The sequence below is a fragment of the Lygodium microphyllum genome, chromosome 11, assembly GCF_053477565.2.
Source record: "Lygodium microphyllum isolate KBCC chromosome 11, Lygodium_microphyllum_v1.1.10, whole genome shotgun sequence".
Classification (NCBI taxonomy): Eukaryota; Viridiplantae; Streptophyta; class Polypodiopsida; order Schizaeales; family Lygodiaceae; genus Lygodium; species Lygodium microphyllum.
In genome coordinates this window covers 105,871,867-105,894,733 of record NC_141145.1, presented here as the reverse complement: position 1 = coordinate 105,894,733, position 22,867 = coordinate 105,871,867, and the positions used below count along the sequence as shown (strand labels likewise).

The 22,867-nt window shown below is 40.5% G+C and overlaps 1 pseudogene; it reads right to left on the bottom strand.

The window, feature by feature from the left end:
• Positions 1–18,479: 18,479 nt before the first annotated feature.
• Positions 18,480–18,887, bottom strand: LOC148029194 (V-type proton ATPase subunit F pseudogene; annotated as a pseudogene).
• Positions 18,888–22,867: the final 3,980 nt, after the last annotated feature.

The following is a 22,867-nucleotide window of genomic DNA, read 5'->3' as shown; positions in this document are numbered from 1 at the left end:
GGAAGGACTAGACATCTAAGGGCAATTTGTCTTAACCGTCCACAAAGTCCTAACCAAAAGCAATTGGCTACTGGCTAGGTAAATACCATGATTGGACAACCCGAGGAATGCATGTTAGGTGAAAAAATTGAAAGAGGATTCATTTATGCTACCATGGAAAGGAAATGAGCGGTCCACCAATGTTCAGTAATTCAATCTCCAACTACTTACAAGGATACGTGTCATTTATAATCTTAATTGATTGTGGTAGCACGCATTCCTTTCTTGCACCCAAGACAGTTAAAAGATTGCATTTAGAATCCAAGGGGACAAGGAAAATGATAGTAAAATTGGCTAGTGGGAGGGAAATCGCCTCAACCAAAACTGTAGGGAGACTTCAATTTGAGTTAGATAGCCATATAACTGAAGTATAATTTTGAATCCTACCACTAGGATTCAAAATTAGACAGCTAAAACTGTAGGGAGACTTCAATTTGAGTTAGACAACCATATAACTGAAGTATAATTTTGAATCCTACCACTAGGATGCTACAATTGCATGGATCAAGAAGAACAAGGCCCAAATTCTATATGCTAAAGAGGAAATAATCTTTCAAGACTTTGAAAGAGAAACCGTAAGGGCATATGGGAAAGTTGGAAGTACTAGAGTCCAACTAGCCAAGGCAAATCGACTTAGGAAGGGATTGAAGAAAGGTCAACCAATCTACATGATCCAGTTGAATAAGGTCAAAAAGAGTAATGAAGGCACTCTACCTTCCTGGATCAACGACTTCGAGGATGTATTTCCAGAAGAAGTGACTCAACTACCTCCAAATTGTGAGGTTGATCATGAAATAAAATTGATTCCTGGAGTCGAGCCAAAACAACCGTAGAAAATGTCTATTCCTGAAGTTATTGAGCTTAAGGAACAATTGAGACAATTAATAGAGCAAGGATTTATTCACTCAAGTAACTGTAACATGTCCCCCCGTCCACTTGTAGGACACATCTTAGCAGCCCACTGGGAAGAGAGTCTAAAAAGCGCCGCCTGGCACTTGCAAGGAATGTCAAGGGGTTTGCGATCAAGGTCTTCCCGAGTCTGCCACGAAGCAGAAGCATTCCCGCCATTCCCACTTAGGACCAACCTGAATCAGGGTTTTCCTAATAGTCAAGTTCCTAGAAGGTAGCTACCGTCGAGCCCCCCCAGACGAACCACTTTGCGTAGAACATCAGGGTCGAAGTGGATTTCTACTGCACTTGGTTCAAGGAGAATGGGAAATGAGAGGGATGCAAAGCTCGACCTCTCTGCCCGTAAGGCATAGTCCCATTCCATTCCCCTAAAACAACATAAATCGGGACTCTAGCTCTATAGTTTCTAGGTCATTGTTACACTTTTCTCAAATCCTTTGAGAAAAGTTCCCGGCCGATCGAGACCACCCTTCTATAGGACGGACCCAGAGTCACGTCCACCGCATGTAGCTTAAGCACTGACACAGAAAACAATGTCAAGAAAGTTCCTTTTTCAACATTTGATCTTTATTTATTAGTCTTTGGAATACATCAAATAACTTGCCCCAAGGCTATTCCAGCAATCCTCAAGGATCGCTATTCCAAGTTCCGCCCATTGACTAGTATGCGGGCCTCGAGATCCCATCTCGAATCACGTCGGCCTCTTGTGCAGGATCCGGAGGCAAGGGATTTATGGCAAGAGCGTCCTTTGGCACCCAAGCGTCCTCCTACTCCAAGTAGCACCCATGGAGAGACCTCTCGCGGCGGGTTCGGTCCATGTACCTGGCGCGGCTAACAACCCCCTTGGATAGGGTGAGGCAGACAGTTGGAGGTAACTGAAATTGCCTCTCCCTCCAGGCTTTTAACTTGAAGAATTAGTTGTTTTTCCTAAATTAGTTCCTTGAGCAAAGAAGTACAAACAGTGCACCTAAGTGTACAATCACGAGCATTCCAGTGGTTGTTTGTACGGCCAACTACTAAGGGGTAATTCCTTCTCCTCGAATACTTCCAGCATTCAATCCTGGATCATTCGCAACTTGGCAAGATCCCAAGGGTTTCGTAAGCTGAGTTGCTTGTTTACTCTTTTTCCTTGGGTTAGGGTTTATACCCTGTTAACCCAAATTGTCACTACCTTATATTTCCTTATATTATAGTCAATTAAATCCTGGGCAACCTTGTCGCCCTAACTTGGTTGGTCAATTGCTTTCTTGGCAATTCATTACTACCCTGGGTTCACAAATCAGTCTTCAAGGAAGAGTGTTGAAGGAGGATGCCTACTCAATTTCTAGAAAATTAGACTTGTAATTAGAACTCATTAAACTTGGTCTAAGGTGTAGGAGTGCTATTTGTGATTTAGACGCAAGATCATACAACGTTGCAACTTGTAGCATGAGATAGGTGTCAACACCTAACTTGTGGGATTATTTTTCTCATCACACAGTATTCCTTGATCAAGAATACCTTTGATCAAGATATAGGGCTTGAGAATCTTATTGATACAATCCAAAACCCTAACCCTACTAGGCTTGATAAACGATTTGGTCCTCGGGTCCCCAATTTCCTTGTAGAGGTCTAGTATTTGGTCAACTGATCCTTAGTGTGAGTACCCTAGATCATTCTTGCGCCAGTGATTAGATAGTCCTAACATTTCGAGAATGTGGGTAGGACCTTTGAGATTGGAAATATTAGATCGGCATCCTAAGTGCGATACTAGGCAGAATTTTAACATAGCTTAACCCTACCTAGCACATTGAGGTGATCGTCATATGCTAACTAATCGTACCTTGATGACTTTTATGTAAGCTACTCAATTATATGTGAATTACTTAGTTGATCTAACCAACCCACGATTAAATATGATCTTCCCTTTAAAGATGCAAATACTTTCTTTTAAATTTGCAAGTACTTTCCCTAAAAGATGTAAGTAACCGCAAGATGTGTGAGATATATCAATCCATGAGAATATGCAATTTCAAGACCATAGACCTTTTGCCTTTATGCAACTACAGGATCTATAATGATCTTTCTTTTCCTTGCCTTATGCGACGCTGATTGATATTCACCCTACGTTTTATGCATCGAATTCAAGCTTTAGTATTTTAATGAAGATGCATCCTTTCCCAAATTCAAACTTTGATAAAAGAACTCCATGCACGGGTGTATCATTCTTTCATGATCAGATGCCATGAATCCATCATAGATTTAATCCTTCCTTTAGCACTTAACCCAACCTAGAATGTAACTATCATCGCATGCAATTTGCAAAGTACATAAATCCTTTCCATGCAGTGCAACTATTTTTGGACATCATTTAATGGGCATCTACGATTACGAGTCACAACTAGGAAAGTATTACATAAGTGCATTATGTGTTATATGCCCTGTCCTTTGCATGATGCAACAAGGATGCCTTTTCACAATTCCGTCTTTTTACTTATGCATCATACGTTAAGAATTTCAACTACCCTTGACCATGGAAGTACAAGCAATTGCAAATACTCGACATGCAACTAAACTTTGTAGATCAAATGAGTATATAAATTTCCCAATGCATTTAAACTTCCCTACGAATATTAAAACATGCTTTATGCATCCTTTCCATGTGCGATTAATTTTTGACTCTCTGGCGGCGGGCAGCTTCTCATGGTGGCAGCAGCGGACAGCACACACCATGCCCCTCCCAAGCGTGGGAGGGGGGGTTTATATGGGTTGAAGGGGGGGGAGTGGCCACACAAGTGGAAATTGCATGCCTCCCTCCCCCATGCCCCTCCATGACACCTACTCATACTCCCTCTCCCTGCCATGCAACGACTAAAGGGGAGGGAGTTTTAAAAAACATTTGCAAACAATTCATTATCTTTTTTTCTCGTGAAGGGGTGTTCCCACAGTGGGCTTGCGGTTTCGAGCCACGGATTCATATGCACCATGCGGGAATGGTATTTTAATGCACGAGGCCGGAGCACTTAGGCTAGAGTTTCGTTGTTGCGGAAGATCACTCGAAATTGCTCTTGCACAAGATCAAGAGTTGTTATTATTTTGTTTCAGAAATATTATAGTAACTCACCTTGGGGAGCACGTGTCCTCTTCTAGAAAAATGATGGAACACTTAGACTTTTCATTGACTTCAAAGGACTAAAATAGGTTATGGTAAAAAAGCAAGTACCCCATACCTAGGATAGATAAACTTTTAGATCGCCTACACGGAGCCAAGGTTTTTTCCAAGATTAATCTAAGGTCCGGATACTATCAAATTCAAATCAAGGAATAAGATATCCCAAAGACTACCTTCAACACTAGGTGTGGTCATTATGAATTTTTAGTCATACCATTTGGATTGACTAATTCCCTAGCTACATTCAATCATCTAATGCAAGACATCTTTCGACCATATCTAGATGATTTTGTACTAATGTTCTTTGACAATATACTAGTATACTCCAAATCAATAGAGGAACATGAAGGTCACTTAAAGATCACCCTAGTAACACTCCATGAAAATCAGCTCTATGCCAAGATGAGTAATTGTGTATTTCTCACCAATAGGATTGAATAACTTGGATACATTGTTTCCACTAATGGAATCTTTGTAGACCCACCAAAGTGAAAGATATCCTAGAATGGCCAATACCTAAGATAGTAAAAGAAATCTGAGGATTTTTTGGGACTGACAGGATGGTACCAAATCTTCATCAAGGATTATTCCCTCATTGTTGCACCCTTGACAAATCTTTTGAAGAAAAATATAGCAATCATTTGGACCAATGAGCATCAAGAAAACTTTGATAAGCTAAAAGAAGTTGTAACCACTACACCTGTATTAAAAATCCCTAACTTCAATCAACCATTTGAGGTGATCACTGATGCAAGTGGACTTGCGATCAGTGGGGTGCTAGTACAAGAAGGAAGACTAGTGGCCTACACATCTAGAAAATCAAAACCCTATGAGTCCAACTATGCTACTCATGACGTTGAGTTACTCACAGTAATCCATGCCTTGAAACTGTGGAGACACTATCTATTGGGAAGGGAATTCACTTTAGTGACAAATCATAATAGTCTTAAGAACACAATATTAGTGAGTTTGGGAATCTCCCAATTTCTATTTTTTTAATACTAAAAAGGTGGCACCCGAATACCATGCCCATAAGTATCTCAAAACCATATGATGTGACCTATCATTGGAAAGTGCTTGAAAAATGGAATATATTGAGCTATAAATCAATCGATTTGGAGTTACAGTGTTCAATTTATGACAAATCCAAATATTTGACCATGTGTCCCAAACTTATGGAAAATTCCCATATTCCCCTATATAGTGTTTAAGTCGATCTTCACCCAAGCTCACCTAAACATGAAGCAAAGAAGATGGATAGAGATACTGCAAGAGTTTGATTTTAAAATCAAATATCATCTAGGGAATGTCAATGTTGTTACAGATGCATTAAGCCGAAAAGCCTTTCTTAACAACGTTGTAGAAGCTCCAAGCTTAAGAACCATATCCATACCTGATAACCCTATACTTGAGCTTGTACGCCAAGCTATTTATTAGGATAAGGAATATGAAGGACTCATGGCTAAGGTACTTCAAGGAGAAAGCTCAAACAAAGAAAGATCTAAGATTAAGGATTATCATGCTAGCAATGGTTGTCTATATTATCTCATGCTAGCAATGGTTGTCTATATTATCATGATCGCCTTTGTGTCCCAAAAGGACCAAAAGTGAAGACCAAGATCTTATGGGAAGCACATGATAGCCCCATTGCAAGACATCTGAGGTATGCCATGACACTCAACGCAATTCATAAGAGCTCTCACTGGCCAATATTAAAAAGGGATATATTAAAGTACATAACTCAATGCTTGACTTGTAAAAGAGTTAAGGCGGCAAAAAGGATCAAGGTGCTTGGAGAGTTACAACACTTGGACATTCCACAAATGAAATGGGAATCAATAAGTATGGACTTTGTTGTTGGATTACCTTTGTTGAGGATACACTATAATTATTACCTTTGTTGAGGATTACCACATTGGCTAATTATGCCTTTGTTGAGGATGTCTTTCTCAATTGTGGTCTTGAAGTGCTTTTACAATTTCCTTTTGATATCGACCCAGGGCTACTATGGGGATTGCTAAGTGACTCTAATAAACCCCTGCTTTTTATCATGTCCCATGGGAACCCCCCCTAAAATAATCAAAATTATTGCATTTTTTTTTTACTTCCCCCCGTCAATGCCGCCAATTGGCGGGAGGGAGGGGAAGTAGAAGTAGAAGACAACGATGATGATGAAGACAATGATGATGATGATGACGAGGAGGGGCACATGTGTGACACCTCCCTCCCCCCCCAGTATCTCTCCCCCCCCCCCCCCAAATTTGTAACTGCAGCTTGCACAGTGGCAGACCGTTGTTCTGGTCCCCACCCAGGTGGCAAGTAGGTAGAAGGCCACCGCCACGCCTAGGCCACTCCTCCTCCTCCCTATAAAGAACCCCCCTACAATGTAACAATACCAAACCCCCTTGCCAAGCTATGCTGAGAAAAAGAAAGAGATAGAGAGAGACATAGAGTGAGAGAGACAGAGGAAACTTCTAGAAGTTTCCAACCCCCCATTGAGAGGGATTCCCATGCCCTGTCTCTCGTAAGGAGCAAGCTTCTGTAATAGTGAGCGCGTGCATTTGATGAAGAAGGCCCAAGCTAAACAATGCCTCCAAAGCGAGGGAAGGTCCAAGTGAACACTAATCTCGCATCAAATGATGGAGCTACAGGTCAAGGAACTACAACACTTAGTAACCAGGTGCATTCAATAAATTTCATTCTAGTAGAAATCATATTAAAGGAACAATAAACACAGATTGATTACATTACATAGAAAAAATTTATTCATGCTAAAATTCATGATAGCAAGCCACCAATTATGTGCATTAAAAATCATGTTGGAGATTGTACTTATATTCACATTAGCAAAAATTATGGATTTTCTTGTGCTAAAAGCATGTTAATATAGAATGTAACAATTTGTATAATAGACTTCGCATTGGTGCACACAGAAATGAGGGATTTTGTATTGGGTTCAATTCATGGAGCATTAAATTTTATGCACTAGCATTGGCATGCATGAGAGATAAAAGGAACTGATAGATGTTTGCACTCGAGTGTGTAGAAAAATGATACGGAGGACTGTCAGGGATTGATGTTTTACATCAAAAATATCATGAAGGGGACTTACATCTAGGAAGTTGCATCTTATGATTGCACGGAACGATCCTAAGTATCTTGGTTAATAAAGAAATATTTGCATCTGTTTTTGCAAAAAACAAATGCACCCATGAAAAGCAATAAATTATTGCTTCACTGCATGTGCAAAGAGTTAAGCTCTTCTTCACATACATAAGTAGTGTATCCAATTTTTGCTTCACTTGCATAGAGGAAGGAATTGAAGGAGATAAAGTGTTCTTCTTTTTCTTCACAAAATTATGTTTACACCCCGTGATTGCAATGTGCATGAATTAGGTTACTTGTGTTCATTGAAGCATTAAAAAATGTAACCACAATAATGAATACTCGAAAGACATACAAGCTCCGAACTGCTTGAGATAATGAGGCAGATAACTAGGCTACTTAAAAATTGCCAAGTAAGAAGGTCAACTCACTTCGGTTATCCCAAGGACTCTCAATCAATAAGTAAACCTTAGAGCAATAGTTGTGACACAACTCTCAAGATGATGGAAACACTGTCTAAGGACGACCCATAAGACCACTTTCTCTTTCCACACTCGTTGGCAAGAGCATAGTTGCCCACAAGCATGTGACTATTCATAGAAAAATTAGGATTTGCTATCGTGGGAAAATAAAACCCCCGTGATAGTGGTAGTCATCAAAATTACGATAGAGTTACTCTTACCGTACATGAGGTAGTTGATAGTGATTTTCACAAGGAAAACAAAGGAGTGAGATAGTGAGAATAGGAGGGACCCTAAATAGATCCTAGAGTGATCTAGGATGACTTAATTTGACTTACACAAAAACTCTAATCCTGGAGGATTGAGTAAGGTTTTGTGGGGATAATAATGTGAATGGTAGCGCCTACTAGAGGCAAATTGCAATTCCTATTGCAAGGATAGTCAAGGGATGAAACGTAGATAACTCATCCAGGAGTAAGAGGACTTGTACCTAGAATACCTCTGTCACGTGAGGGATATGAATGATAACATCAAGGATTCAATGCAAGTACATCATGGCCAATCTCATCGAGGCAAGAAAAATTGGAAAACTAAATGCTAAGCATTCAAAAAGGAACTCTACCTTAGCAGGTGTTTTGGGCACGAGCCCACATTATTGTTTGTGCTTGTAAATTTCAGGAGCACTATTTGTGAAAGGATTGTTAGACCAAATCTCTCATAAGGATATTGTATAATGAATCAGGTTAAATTCCTGGAGGGCATGCCAAGCCACTCCTAGTTGACTGCCAACCCTATCCAAGGGAGTTCTGAATAATTGTAAGGGGAATATGGAGGGAACCCGCCACGAGAGGTCTGTCCATGGATTAGTTTGATTGTAGCAAGATGCTTGGATGCCAGGGGGACTCTGGCTCCAAATTCCCTACCTCCAAGTCCTACTCAAACGGTCTACATGACTCAAGATGGATTCTCAAGGCCCTATTACTAGTGCAAGGGTGAAAACTTGGGGGATAATATAACACATCTTTACGGATTGCGGGAATCATCTTATGGACGAGATTTGTATCTCAATTGAAGTTTTAATATAAAGATTACTTTTTAAAAAATTTGTTTGAGATGTTTTCATGTTAGTGCATAAAAGTACATAAAGGAACATGTGACTAATGGATTAATTAAGGAAGTTTCTTGTATGTATTACCACTAATGTTCCCTTATGTAAGTAGAAGACTAAAGCTATCAAGGGAAGCGGGTGGCTGAAACCTTCGAAGGGGGTGATCCAAGAGAACTAGGAGGCTTCTCAACATTCAAATCACAATGATGTATTGACCCTAGATAATGTAGGGAAGAGCCCTGGCTCACATCGTTTTAAGGGACCAGAATGGAACTTTACCCTATAGGTAGAGAGGTCGAGCAATGCATCTCTCTCATTTCCCATTCTCCTTGAACCAAGTGTGATATGAGTCCACTTCGGTTCAGATGCTTTGCGCAAAGGATAATGTTTGAAGACTGATGCTAGAAGGCTATAGAATGACTTGACCATTAGAAACTTGGAAGATTCAAGTTATCCTGACAGGGTTGGCCGATACATTTCATTAAGGAGTAGACTCGAAAGTTGCTAACCGACAAACCCTGTGACATTCCATGGAGTATCATGCAGTATCTTTTAGATTAGATTCCTGATGAACTACTAAAACATGTCAAGGAGGACCAGACATGCTATAGGTTGTATCAGAGCAAACCAACAAATAACACAATCAAGATAAGAATAAATTAGGTAGAGTGAAGTGATGTTTTCACTAGAGAACCGTTTTCTTTTACTCACTTTTGGATTTCTATTGCTTCCAGATCTACGAGGCATGGAGCAGGTTCCTCATATTTCATATCATGTTCATGACTGCTATGAATTCTTTAAGTTATCACAGAAGAAACGACATGATGGGGATCCTAGATCGCCTCTACAACCCTTCGCCATTGTATGGGGAAAGATGTTGGACTTGGAGTGCTGGTTACTGCTACATAGATTCCAACTGGCTTTCCTATCTTCAAAACAATCTGAAGAGGCTAAAATGGCTGGAGGACTTGACGATTATCAAGTTATTCATCTTCCATGAGGCACGTATGAACTCGATCCTACACATTGGACACTAGCAGGTAGAACAAACTCGCTACATCTATGAGGAGGTGGTCAAAGTCTTGCCAACAAATAGAATTAAAGTAATGGGATGAAACGAATGTCATGGCTATCAAAAAGAAGGATTTCCCAAACTTCCCATGACTTATTGCTTCCTGAGGATCCATTCCCCAAATCCATATTACTATTATGTCCCCCTAGCAGAATCCAATAAGGAATTATTAACTTGGCGCTGATATATCTCTTGAAAGAAATATCATCCCAGTAGCCTATCTCCATCTATCCTCAAATAATTGTACTTGAGGCTCATGGATCTTTATGGATAAATGAGAATTTTATGATTATATGTCTTATTGCAGAGTATTGATGAAAAATAATCTATGCATTGAGATAAGTTGTGAAGAGATGTGTAAATGCAATCTTAATGTGAAAGTTTAAATTGAAATCAGATACAACCCCAAACGTAGAATCAGAACCATGTTCCAGCACTAAGCCCGGTAGAGGCACAAGAGAAGAAGTTTCTTCTCAAACAAACCAAACTGCCGGAATTCGATGGAAAAGAGAAGACTGTTGAAGCTTATGCTGAAGTATGGATTGAATCCATGGAGGATTACTTTAGTGCAGTAGGAATAGCACTTGCAAACTAGGCTATGATTGCCAAGCTTAAACTCACCAGTGAAGCTAGGCTATGGCGGTGTAAAGACCAAGTAGTCATGGAAAGCACAGTAACTTGGGTTAAGCTAAAAGAAGTAGTGTAGGGAAGGTACATGCCACCTACATAAAGAACTCAGAAGATGAATGAGTTCTTTAAGTTGAAACTGTTGGGTCTGTCTTTGGAGGTGCATTACTCAAAATTTATCTCGTTGTTAAAATACGCCCTGACAATGAGTATTTCCCAACAATTCTCTAAGTTCTATGATGGGTTGAATCCACCAATGAACACTTTATTGGAATCAATGCGTCCTTCACATTTACAAGATGCATTGATAAGAGTGGGACCCATTGCCCAAGAAGTCCAACCAAAATCTAGGAATAATAGACCCTAGTCTCACAAAGACCAAAATATAGGGATGATGAAGGCTTAATTTAAAAGGTCACAAGGATAGAGTCAAGCCCAACGGAAGAATCCGAAGGCAAATGTAGTTAGTGACTTTGTCCCCATTCAAAGAAAAGATCAGAATCTACAGTGTTTTTACTACAAGAAACCTGGGCACTTCAAAAGAGAATGTCCCAAACTTGGCGAAGATCGTTGTTAAGGAAAACTCCTCAACTGTGAGTGTGTACTTTGGGCTGTTTATATAGCCTCTGGAGAAGTTAGGGTTAGGGTTTTCCCTTGCTCCTGTGTCCTCTAGGGTGGGCAAGCTAGGGCTACCCGTGGCCGTAGTCGTGCAACAATCGGAAGGGAAAAAACTTCCAATATCACCACTAAGGAAATCAATGAAGGGGGAGACCCACCCATGGAAGCTGAGGTTGAGAGGGCATCAGTTTGTGCCGCTTTCCATAAAAAAGGGCTGAACAACCAATTTTCGGTGATCCAAACTCCATCGAACTACCAAGGTAAGAAATTCAAAACCCTGATTGACTATTGCAGTACTCATTCTTTCATTTCATCTGCTTGTGCAAGAAGGTTAGGGATAACCGTTGTAGTTGCACCTACTTTTCTTGTCAAAACTAGCAAATGGGTGAGAATAACTTGCACTAAACAAACTGCTAAGGTGTAATTTCTACTCGAAAAAGAGCCCACATCTATTAAGTTCATGGTAATGAATGTAGGGGTCCATGAGTGCCTACTCGGGATGGATTGCCCAACCATGCTCACATCCATTGTGGGAAGGGCCAAATCTCCTTCCGGAATCCTAAAGGTGAGCTAGTTACAATTCAAGGAGAAGCTGGTAAACCAAAGATCTAGCTAGCCAAGGCAATGGAAATAGCTCAAGAAATAAGGAAAGGTTTACCCATCTATCTGATCAAGCTAAACAAGCCAGAATTGATAGAGGACTCCAATGATGAAGAACCATCATGGTTAAAAGAGTATGCAAATGTATTCTTAGAAGAATTGACAAAATTAACACTACTTAGGGAAGTTGACCGTGAGATTAAGTTGATGCCAGATGCTGCACCAGTTGCAAAAAGGCCCTACAAGATGTCCATTCCTGAAGCTATTGCGTTAAAAGAACAACTCAAATAGCTATTGGACCAAAGGTACATACGCCCCAACATTTCTCCTTGGGGGGCTCCAGGCTTGTTCGAGAAAAAGAAGAATGGTACACTTTGTCTTTGCATAGATTATAAAGGCTTGAGCCAAGTAACTATCAAGAATAAATATCCTATCCCAAGGATAGACGAGTTACTTGATCGATTGTAGGGAGAAAAAATCTTCTCAAAAATTGATTTGAGGTCAGGATACTACCAGATCCGTTGTCGTAGAGTTCGTGCAAGGGCTGCAGAACACGGGGTTCAAGATGCAACAAGAGAAGAGGCTAACAAGAAGATCTCAATTTTAGATGCCAAAGATCACTATATTGCTTGTCAAGTGAATCACAACAATGAAGCTGCTAACTACTCTTAACAAGTAATTGCAGTTATAAGCATAACGCCTTAGAAAAATAACCTAAGATCCCAAGAAGACTGGCAAGCTCAGTTGAAAGGAAGCACTCTGAGTAACAAAGCCACTTTCGATTTCAATCACCATCACAATAACTCCATGTGAGATTCAACTCAAGGAACAATTTGCTTTATAATGAAGAAAAGAAACCATGATCTTCCAAGGAGTCCACAGAAACGTGAGTAGATATCTGGATCTTCACAGGAGAAAACACCAATTGAGGAAAGTAAACCTGCTTCTCTGACCACCATGAAGGTTTGTCAAAGTCACGAGTGCTGTGACAGCATCCGCAAATCAGCACTGTCTAGTCCTTCAGTTCCTTCAAGAGATTTCGGACATCAGTCCAAGTTCAGCCGCTCTTGCAAAGATTCTCAGAGAGAAACATGCATGAAACTCCTATGAACAAAGCTCCCAAAGGTTGAATTGACGATTTTTGAACAGACCACATGCACAAAGATGACCAAGGATGTAGAAGCCTTAATAAAGCAAGCTCCACAGGCGATCACTCCACAGGGAATGACTTAATAAGCAGATGTCAAGAATCAAGATCCACATTTGCACCATCTTCTTCAGCCTCGTCCTCTGGACTAATATCTAGAATCTCCACAATGTTGCCGACAAGATAGGGCAGCTGCTTATTGAGCTTAATCTTCTCTTGATTCTCTTTAGTCTTTTCATGTATAGCATCTAGTTTCAAAGTCAGGCGTTGTGATTCATCCTTAAGAACTCAGATTTCATGATCAAGCAGGCGGCTCGCTCGGATTAAGTCTTCTGTGGACATGGAAGCCAGTTCATCGTTCGAGTCATCAAATATGTCTGCTTCGATCGAATGCGCCATGGCCTGTTGCCAACAGAGCGATTGGACCAGCGACAAAGGCACGCGCTGCAGATGCAGGAGGGAGACTTCACACGGCTTCCTTCATTAGCTTTCGTCCTGGTTTCAGCTTTCAGAAGGTGTTAGAACGTCATGGCTTCGTCCACAAGGTGAAGGAGTTGCAAAGGATGATGTGTTCAATCAATCAATCAATCTTCAATCTCATAGCTCAAGTCTCCTGCTCACACTGGTTGCAAACCGGACGCCAGTTCCACATTCAATTTCTCCACCTCTCCGTCTTCAACATAATGATCCGCTATACAGAGAGTGATGTCAGAGAGGTTTCGAGAGGCCGACGGCATCAACAAGCTCAGAGAGGCATTCAGAAAGTGACTTGCAGACAAATCGATGGCATTACTGTTTTTCGCCCATGTCTCAGGAAGCCCTGTTCTCCTCCTGTTTTCTGGTTGTTTTTTCAATCTCCTATCCAGGCGCAGCCCGCCATTTTTGCCTTTTTCAAAAAATATACCCCTATCTCCCCAGAATAGGCTAGCTTTTTCTGCTGCAGGAATAGCTGCCTCTGCACTATTTCGCCTAACTTTTTACCCCCTTTTCAGCTATAGCATACCTCTTCAGACTTTAGTTCATCCTTAAGTTCAGGTAATAAATGAGGCTCATGAACATCCAAATCTTAGATGCTGATTTGCCTTGAAAGCAAACTTGATGTCCATCATATGTTCTCCAACAATCCATTGCTCTAGCCTTAAGAGCTTTCATTACTAGTTGCAACTGTTTTGCTGAGTACTTTGATGCCTTCAAAACAATGCCACCTGTCCTATCACATTTATGACCCCCATACATGTACCAATAGGCAAGAGTGCGTAGCGTCAACCACCTAATAATAATCCTGGTAATTTCTCTCGGTGCTCCATTGTAAGTTTCAACTTTTCCTTTTCTGACACAAGTTTATTTACACCAATCATGGATTGTATGTGGACCTTGACATTTGAATCCACAAGGTATCCTCTTGCTAGCATTTCCTTTAGAAGCCTTTATAAGCATATTAAAAGTAGCATGTGCAGGCCGCACATTCGCAGCCTTTGCCCTGTCGAACAAAGACTCCTCTTCTTTATAGCACTTCAATTGCAAATACATATCCATGACACTGTCAAAACATGGTTGGAGTGGTTTGTGGTCAGTCTTCTCAACTTCAGATAGTAACTCCTGAACATGATCAGTGTGCAATGCATTAAGGGAATATATACATTGGATGCGGATTATTTAAAATGCATCACACAAACAATGAATCACACGCGGAAATTAACACAAATGCACAACAAAAGAAACGGAGGTGTATACGACTCGGATGCACAGCAACACGACATCCACCCCCTTGGTTGCTCTAGCCCAATGACTTCGTGAAAAATGGCTGCGAGGAATGAGAATAGGGGACTCATCATCTTCATACTGCATAGGCTGCACTATTTTCTCCGATTGCGGATTAACAGAAGCATTCTCAACCATCACTGCATCATCATGTTCTTCTACAAGAGCTCCATGCCACAATCCCTGTAAAGCAGGTCCTTCCATCGCATGTCGTTTCCTCCGCAAAAGATCCTGCATCTGATCCTGTATTTCTCTTCTAGCAATCCCAAGAGCCTCTCCAACAGTAAAAGTGACTTCACTATTCAAAATTCTTTCATGAAAAATCTTACTCATATCCGTTTGCATATCAAGGTCTGACAAGAGCTTGAATCCTGGCTCTTTTCTTGGTTGCCTCTTTTCCTTCTGCTTGTCTCCCATTGGTTGATCGGAACCTGTTTGAGTTGGAGAATTTGACATAGGTGGAGCTGTAACAGGTGGTGACACAAAGTCACCCCCTCTAGTCTTTTTGGAGGAGCTAGGACCCTCCTCATCTCTTCTTCTCTTTTCCTCAACCATGGCATCTAAACCCTGCGTTTTAGCAATATAAGCAAAAATAGAATACCTGTCAACAGGAGAATCCCATCCTGTTTCTCCTCGAATACTAGAGCCCACACAAGTCATAGTAGAAGTTTGAACTTTCCCTCTTCTCGCTATCTCCAAGGCAGAAGACCATAAAGCAGAGTCTCCATCAGATTTCTGCTCTAGCTGGACTCCAAAAGCTGAAGCATCTCCTCTAACACTCACATAAGCTGATCGCGCAGCCATATCATCAACAAGCTTCTCCATACCTCCCTTACCAAAGTTTGTGTCAAGAGGAGCGCCAGTCTCTGTCAGCCATATCTTCCCATCTTGTCCCCAAAACACTACATTCTTCTTACGTGCTTCCTGAAAAGCATCACAATCTCTGCAGTGTTGGTGCTCTGTACTATCACACCAAATACATCGTCGCCCTTTCCTTTGACCAGCTGGAAAAGCAGTCACTGGAGCAGGTGCTATAGCAGGTACTGACATAAGTTGCTCCTTTAACTTACCAACTTCAGCTTTGACTGCTTCAATCGTCAAATCCGCCAAGCCTTTAATAACATCATCTACAGATAAGGGCACTGGAGCAGCAGGAACTGGTGGATTCATAACAGGAGGAGTAGGCTTAGGCAAAGAAGTAGCAGGGGTAGAAGAAGAAGTCTCCAAGGATTTCTCAGGAACTGATCCTGTATTTCGATGCAATCTGACTCTCCTGCGCTGCTTCTTGACAAGAGCATTCACAGCATCAATGACATGTCTCCACTCAGTCTTTAAACCTGAATCAGTAGCTTGATCTTCTAAAAGATCATCCAACTTTTCCTGTAAATCAGCATCTGCAGCTTGCAAAAATAACTCCACTTTCTGCATCTCCAAAGCTTGCTGTTCAGTCCCATCCAACTGATCATAACGGCTTTCAAACTCTCGCAGAAGAGCGGTAACAGAAAGTCCCTTATTAGGCATAGAAACCCATGCTAAAAAATTCCTGCGATTCATAAGACCTGTATCCTCCAGGAAATATTCATCTTTTAATGCTTTTTTAAATTCAGCCCAACCTGCATGTGCTTCTTGAATTTCTGCAATTCGACCTTCAAGAGCTCGAACCACGATCCGCAAGAAGTAGCGGCTCCAAACATCTTGAGAAACCCCAAAAAACTTCATCTTTTCTTCATACAAATGCAGGTAAGTTGACACTTGCTGGCCATTAAACTGCTTCATCTCCTGTTGGACAGCTTTCAAGGCATCCATAGCATCACTGTCACGTTTTGCATGAGCTTGCTGCTGCATATACATGGTGAATGACTGAAACAGGTTCTTCAAGACATTATCATCTGTCATCTCTTCTTGCAAGTCTCCCATCTTGCTGATGACGCAGCACTTTCACGTCGGGTTCACCAGAATGTCAAAGAGATCGTGCGAGAGCTGCAGAACACGGGGTTCAAGGTACAGCAATGGAAGAGACTAACAAGAAGAACTCAAATTTTTGATGTCAAAGTTCACTATATTCCTTGTCAGGTAAGTTACAGGAAACTCTTGTACAGAAAAATCTGAAGTATCTCAAAAAGTGTTTACATTCAGGTGTATGATAACAGCTAAATTGAGCAGAACAATGGGCATTAAATAATAATCCACTCAAGCATGTCCTTTAGTGCAGAGAACCTTCTGTTGTTCCACACGTCTGATTTCAAATGCTTTCAAAGATTTCTAACAAATTTGGATCACATCAGCATGAACATTCTATAATCAGACCAGCAAAAGCTTTCAGCAATCCAACTCCTGTTTTTGATTATCAAGGGTTCTCAACTGAGATTGTGTATGCATAAAAATAATTATTCTCTGTTTTCCAGCATAACCTCTTGAAGACACTCATAGCCACTGTTTGCCTCATATCAGGGACAGAAAAACAACCAAGCAGAGGATATTCAGCATTGGTACAAATCGTTTACATAAATCCTGCATTTCTACCTCTTATCACAGACAGCATCTCCATTCAAGCAGCATCAATGACCTTCCTTGCTTAGAATTCTGATTTGCAGCCATTTTAAATGCCCTCTCCAATAGTATTTCTTAGTGCTTTAAGACCCTGACTGTGGCTGTAAGCTCCAGTCAGTTTTAGGCACTTGTATTACTTGCCTAATCAGTGTATCTTTAGACATATCCATCTCTCTTGCAATATAACCTTGATGTGGACTACTGGGAATGTCAGTTAGCTCTTTAGACATAAAGGGCTGCCGTTGATGAAAGAAATGGTGCGGTGAGTGGTATGATCAGCTGTGAATCATGTCGATGACCCAAAACATGTCCATTTAGGGAACAGTATTCTCAATATCGTATCCAAGTCCTTATGAACCTCACATCAGAACGATAACGATTGTCATCTGCAAACGTTTTTGTACACAATTCCAATGAGAAATGAAGCATAGAATTGGGGCCATCCCCTGACAATGCATACTTTTCCCAGGTTATCAATCTTCATCAGACGTCGCCCAAGGTGTGTCTCCAAGCTAAAGACTCCCAAACACCTTGATTCTCAGGGTAGATTGGAAGCAGGCTCTGCTTAAACAGATAACTTAATAGTTTGAAAGACTCCTTATCCGCTCTTGTCGCCATATTGTCAATGGTAATGAATTCCCTTCAGTATTGCTATGACATGCATCGAATTGGCTGTTGCAATTTTGAAGCGGTCGAGTTATGGCTCGGGAAATTTGGAAGCAGCAACGATTCACTTCGATGATGCACAGGATGATCAGCCAGAACGGCATCCTCCTAACTCTGCACTTTTTCTTCTATTAGAACCTTCAGACTTCATCATCAAAGCCACTTGTACTCCAAGATCTAGACAGCGATAGGTCGTAGTTTGTCAGGATCGCTCTGAAATTCTTCACGCTGATCACTTACGTAATGCCTCCAACACCTAGATCGCTGTTTTGTTGACCATCATCTTCTTTAAATGCGTCTTTCTTTGCCGATAGACAAGTTCCCCTCAATCAAGATTACCTTCCCTGATCTTCCTGTCTTCCACTCCTCTTCACAGAGCTTCAGCCCCCTCCAATAGTGGATCTACTCTCCTCAATAACAGCAGGACCTCTCCATATTTGAACGGGTTTTACACATACAGCACAGATAGCGGAACAATCTGTGGCTGAATCAATTATGACCATAGGTAATTTGTTTCCATTACTTGCATCATAAAGGCTCTTCAATTGCACGCTTTCGAACAATGCCCTGTCTGCTTCACTGATCCCTCTCTGTCCATCGTCTTCATTTTCTCCTTTCCTACAGGGAATACTCTGTGTCTCCCCGACGGAAGCTTTTTCCCCCCCCTAATCCAGGCGCAGCCCGCCATTTTTGCCTTTTTCAAAAATATCCCCCTCCCAGAATAGGCTAGCTTTTTCTTTAGAACTTCTTGCCAAAATTGAGTCCTGAGCAGGGTCATATGGATGCTCCTTGGAAGGTATCTCCAGAATGGCAGGCACTGGCCTGTTGTAACTGTTGACCAGGAACCGTATCATATTTGCAATATGTTGATTTATGAGAACAATTGCAATATCTTCCCTCGCTGTGAACTCCTTAAAGGTGTCTTCGATTGTTTTCACCATAGTCTTGTTATCCACAATCAGATAGTTGGTCTTCCTCCTAATGTCAACGTGGCCAACTCCTACTAGAATGAAGCTGGTCACGGTGTCCTCGTCTCCAATGACCACTATGAGGGAAGAATTTGTCGAAGCCATGACTCCACTTCTTTATAGCACTTCAATTGCAAATACATATTCATGGCACTGTCAAAACATGGTTGGAGTGGTTTGAGATCAGTCTTCTCAACTTCAGATAGTAACTCCAGAACAAAATTAGTGTGCAATGCATTAAAGGAATATATACATTGGCTGCGGATTATTAAAATGCATCACACAAACAATGAATCACACGCAGAAATTAACACAAATGCACAACAAAAATGGAGGTGTTCACGGCTCAGATGCGCAGCAACACGACACCGTGTCAAGGATGAGGATATTCCTAAGATGACATTCAATACTAGATATGGCCAATTTAAATTCATAGTAATGTCCTTTGGATTGACTAATGCCCCTGCCACATTTAATAGGCTAATGCAAGATATTTTTAGACCATATCTCAATGATTTTGTACTTGTCTTCTTTGATGACACCTTGGTTTATTTCAAGAAAGAGGAGAATCATGAACCCCAAGTTTGCATCCTCCTTGAGACCATGAGGACACACAGCTCTATGCTAAGAAGAAAAAGTGTGACTTCCTCAAGAAATAGATCAAATATCTTGGTTTTATTGTGTCAGAAGAAGGAATTCTCTGTAGACCCTATTTTATTACACATTATAGCATATAGGCTTTGGTTCATTTAAGTTTGAAGAGGAATTGTAGCACATGTTAGCCCAATACTATCCCTTTGCAATGCGACATAGCGTTAGAGTAATGAAATGATGAAAATGTTGTTTTTGCACGATACATGGCTGATTTATGGTTAAGATTGTTTGAGCACAATGAGTCATATATGTTGCATTTGCATTTGAGCATGGAGAGAAACTCCTAGATGCATAGTACTTGTATGCCTAGTTGTGACCTATGTTGAGTGTGCGAGGTTCCTGTTACTACAAGGTAGTATAAAAATCTTTGGGAGCATTTGTGTGAGGGTGAGAGTTAGATTTTGGGGCCTATTTTTGAAGTGATAAAGTGGCCCGAGAGGCATAAAAGACCAATTTTTCATGCAAAATGAAATGGTTGCAGATCGATGAGCTGGAGTTTTTCTAGATAGAGTTCGATGCTAAGAAGGCAACACAAGTCTTGGTTTGTCGATCAGAGTCTATTTGACCCTCCATTTAATTCCTACAAGGGTTCATGTTATAAAGCAGCTATGTGATCTAGTTGGAAAGTGTGTGACAGAGGCCAAGTTTATCAATTTCGATGACATGGAGCTGGCTGGCCAGGCGGATTGTGAGAATCGAAATTCGTTTGCCCCTCCTCCAAAATGCAAAAATCCACTTGTCAAGCAGCAATGTGAACACCCAAAGTGTGAAACAAACATTTTATAAATTAAATGACATGAAATGAAACATTAAGAAAAACATGCAAATTTGCAACCATGAGGGAGGAGAGGGGGCACTTTTTTTTGTGCCCCAAATTTGTGAGATTTTATGCCTCTCCAATACTGGGAATGAGAGAGAGATGATTGTGCATCCCTGATCTACTCCTCAAGGGCATTGATTTGATTGCGGACACAAATTTTGAGACAAGGAATCAAAATGCTAATTTTTATTTTTTCTCTCTCCTCTCTCCTCTTGCTAGGCGTTTCCATGGTTGATTCTATGAGAGAAGGGGATGAGATGAGATGAAAGATTTTGATCATGGGATGATGCTGGAGCATAAAGGAGCATAGATTGAGGTTGAAATGATCATGAGTGGCCATTGGAAAGTGTCAGAGCCTGCAATCATGAGACACATATGTCATAAGGCATGATTTTATGAGTAAGCAATAGATTTTATTGTTTTATGATAAATTTTGGTTGGAAATGGTTGCATTTGTTTCAAATGCTATAATTTATCAAAAATGTTAAAGAAATTTTAAAAAATAAGTCATCTAGTAATTTCTTTATAAACACATAAAACCCACAACATTGCGATTTTAAGGAAAATCATGTGGTTTTTGGATTTTATTGTGGGTATGGTGTTCGTATGGGATGGAATATGATAGAAAAAATAATTCTTGGTAAGATCAATTAGTCTAAATCAATAAATAAGAAATATCAGTAATGATCAATAAATAAATAGCAAACAATAAGAAAAAAAATAGAAAAATAGGTTTTTGCATTCGAAAAATAGAAAAAAATAACATTTGTGTTTGTGAATGTAGCATGATGTTTAGCCTCAATTCATAGCCATATCTCTATATTAAAGTGGATTTTTATTACTTTCATGAAGGAAGAATACATGAAAAATATACTCTAAACATACTACCAAATGCACAATCTTAAGAAGTAGGGAGAAGGGGGTTGTTAAGTGTTGATAATGTACTAAATTTTGATGTTTTTTTAATGCATTGTATATAGGACATGTGTGGTTTAAAATTAAGAGGGTCAATAGCATGAGAATGCTTAGTGTTGGCCCTAAGCAACATAGCAATCACGGTTCAGAGTAAAGGCATGAAAAGATGTGTTTTTACACCTTCACAATGCTGATTGTTAATAAATAAACTTGTTTGAGCACTATACATCATACACAATTGCATTGCACACACCATATGGTATCATCTCGGATGCATAGCAACTGCTTTCATGGACAATGACCTACGTTGAGGAGTTGAGGCACCCTAAGCTGTAGGGTTAGTGGTTCGATCTCTTTTGGGAATATTCAGTGAGAGGACTATCTATTATCTCCAAGATTGATTCATTAAAAGAGTGGAGAATGTTTTCATACGTGCTTTATGTGTTCACAGGGCATCTTGGGGCCAAATCCCTGAGGTGTAGGAGAGCCGTAGTGGAGCCGCAGGCGGTATTCAACTGAGGGACGCTCCCCTTGTTTGTGCTTATGTGGTGTATTACACCAATAGGTGTAGGGACTCCCTCTGAGGAGTGTGGGAAGTGTGAGGTGCCTCCTCCAACAAATCTGAAGGAGTCCTCTAGTAGTCGACTGAAATTCATATCCATACACGTCACCATTCCATCTCCCCATGGAAAACCTTGGACTTAGTTGAACATGGGAATCTCAGTTCTACTTCACAGGGAAAGTGTGGACAAGTCACCCCGAACAGCAATCTAATGCCCACCTAAGAAAGACCACATTGTAATCAATCAAAGGTAGAAGTGAGGTTAATACTATACTTGGTTCAAAGAAAGTGAGAGACGAGGGAGAGTGTAACTCAATTCCCCTACCCATAAGGTAAAATCTCAACTTTGGCCCCCTAAAACGATGTTAAACTTGGATGTAATGTCCCCATTAATTAGTTTATTTTAATAAACAATGTGCATATACATTCCAAAGAAAATTTATTTATGTTGCACATTTTTAAAAAAATTATAAAACTAGCTCTACTTATGAAGATAATTGTTATTATTAATAAGATATTATATGCTAGTTCATGGAAGAAAGACTTGGAAAACCCTCCCAAGACTAGCTTATTAAAACTATGTTTTGTAGTACATAACAACAAAAAGAACTAGCCTAGTGGATAGTCACTTGGTGGTTAAGTGCACTTGGGTGATTACACTACCAAGATGGGTGACCTCCCAAGAAGATTTTCCTACAAGCTAGTGGGAGTTTCTCATGCATAGCCAATGGTACCAACAAAGCCTTCGTAGCCTATTGCCGTATAACTTGATCCCCACACTTCTGAACAGGACATTTTCTTTTTAGTGTTTTTGATGATGCCATCGACGACAAAGAGAAAACAGTTTCTTTTAGTGTTTTTGACGACATCATCGATGATGTCTATTAACATACAAGTTCAAACAAGTTCCTTAACTTATCTTCAAGTTAATCTTTGTCTCCCGCCCATATAGGAGAAATTATGTATCCCTTCTGTCCAACAGAAGTATCTCTTCTGCCCTACAGAAGTAACTGGTCCAATTCACATGGCACCACAAATTCAATCCTTTATCTAGAATAGGATCTCCCAACATGCCCAGACGTTGGGGGCCACGGAGGTCTTCAACTCCATTCGACCTCGTAAGGGGTGTCCAGA